Here is a 2,457-nt window from a genome sequence, read left to right as displayed (position 1 = left end):
CAGGTTTTATGTCAATAGGAACGACTTCCTGTAAGTTCTGACTAAATACTGTAAACCGGACTGCTATTGGAACAGACTAAATAAAAGATAATAGTTTTAGGGCCGGTTTAGATTAGTTTTAACCAAACATTGAGTAACCGGCCCTTAATCTTACCCGTATCCAAAAAACGCATTATTAAAAAATGAGGGATTCACAAAGGTGTCGTAAATGTCGTATATACGTCGTAAACTTTAAAAGCTTAAATAAATGCTTAGAGAACTTGAAGCGGCAACCAACTATTATTTAACACTGCAAAAGTTCATAATAAGACTTTGATGGTACTTAACGAACCACTTTAATATATTTTTTTGGCGTTTAAAGTTTACGACATACAACAATACGACATCTAAGACACCGTTGTGAATACCCCAATAGTCCATAAATATATTTTCTGAAATTTTTATATACAAGACATTTTTATAAAACTCCCAGTATCCATAGTAAACATCAGTGGGGCGGCAGCCCCAGGTTTACCACACAGAAAGGGCATCCTAGTTACCTCATCCTTTCCCTGGTAGCCCCAATTAGTGCATACCAAAAGGAGAATTCTATTTGGTAAATGTTATAATCCTAAAGCGCGCCTATACAGAAAGTAATTCTACGCAAAAATACTGTGTGTGTATTTTTATTTTTGCTTGCGGTGTTTTTAAACCATATTTTAAAAAGTAAAAATTTGTAATAAAAAATCGCGCAAAAATACTGTGGACGCAAGTAAAAGTAGACACGCATATCAAACGAAAGGGAAATTAATTTTCTTTAAACCAAAAGAACGACAACACTATCCTAATAAGGCTAGTTTTGAAAAAAAGCAGTTTAAATGGATTTTTTCATATATTTTTTATAAAAACAAATTTTTATCAGAAATTAGAAATGCAATTCACAAGGAATGGAGACCAAAAGAAAGGTGTATTAATTTCCTTTAAAACTATATATTTACTTTAACAAACGCTTTACAAGTTTTTGAGATATTACGGTTTTTCAAAAAGAAAATTTCGATCTTTGACCTTCGATATCTCGCACAATTTTAATTTCTGCTAGTAAATTTTAGTACCGTTATTATCAGATTAAAAAGCTCTATGGACTCCTATTTTTAGTTTTTTTCTAGCGAAACGGTGGGTATTCTTTACTTGTTCCGAATTACATAACGATGTGTGAAGGAGTGCATTCTTATATACCGAAAATATGAACGCAATCTAAATTAAATTACGTTTGTTTCTTTGTAAAATAGTTAAAATCTTTTACATTTATTGTTATTGGCATCTGTAAATAAAACCTTTTCTAATAGTAATATATTGGCAACACCAAGCACCTCCATGTTTTAAATACAACTAGCGGAATAAAAAGGAGACGCCGGGTTTACATTCGTTGTTTTCAGTATAATACATCATTAAATCATTAAGGTACATGGTTTTTTGTTACAAGTTCGGGTAAAATAAACTATGCCGAACATCGAGATATTAATATGTACTCATTTCGTGCATTTATTAATGTGGTTTCAGTACTAACACAAGTTGTACTAAATGAAACAGTTTTTAGTAAATAACTTTTGAACGGTGTAAAACAATAAGTTTCCGCCTTCAGATTCTTAATACTGGCAGTAATACGCGTCGTTTGATACTCCTTTCGATCAATTTTCGGTGGGGACCATGAAGTGCACAATTAATTTTTGTTTCATAAGTAATTCATGCTTATATGGAAAAAGTGTAAAAATCCGTTCTCAGAAATCAACGGTAATTTTTAGCCGTTTGAAACTTGAACTTCATGAGACTAAAATTGCATATCCAAAAATGTTCTACAGAATCAGATTAAAAAGTTGAAATTTTGATGAAAATTTGTGGAATTCTCGAAAATTTTGTGTAAAGCTTGTAACTGTGACATGTGGTTTTTGTTAAAGCTTGAACGGTTTTTTTTTAGCAAAAAAATTAGCTCGAAAAACATTACGAATATTTAAAAAAATCAACACGTGGTCATTTGTTTGATTCACTTACTTACTTTTGGTCTCTGACGTCAGGATTTTTTTAAAAGGACTCTGGAATTTAAAAAATATGATTGATGCGAAATGAAGCGAGTTATGTGAATTCATTTTCAATTCAGATTTTATTTAACAAATATGCTTACTAACTAGTTTTAATGTTTGATGAAAATGTATATAATTGATAATTGTTGAGTGAGTGAAAAATATATTTAAAGTAACACTTTGCAAATGAATGAACAATTTACATATGTAAGTAACAATTGAGGAATGAATGAGAGATTTATGTGTAAGTAACAATTTAGGAATCAATGAGAAATTTATGTAAGTGGACTGTATGACTTATTTTAGGTTTATAAAATTCAAGATGAAATTCATGATAAAACATTAAGCGTTAATTAGTCTGTTCCTTTGAACTTCGGACTAAAACCTGTGGAACTGTCAA

Source organism: Rhagoletis pomonella, unplaced genomic scaffold (genome assembly GCF_013731165.1).
Source record: "Rhagoletis pomonella isolate Grant_MI unplaced genomic scaffold, Rhpom_1.0 Rhpom_scaffold_00047, whole genome shotgun sequence".
Taxonomy (NCBI): Eukaryota; Metazoa; Arthropoda; class Insecta; order Diptera; family Tephritidae; genus Rhagoletis; species Rhagoletis pomonella.
This window is presented reverse-complemented; position numbering follows the sequence as displayed.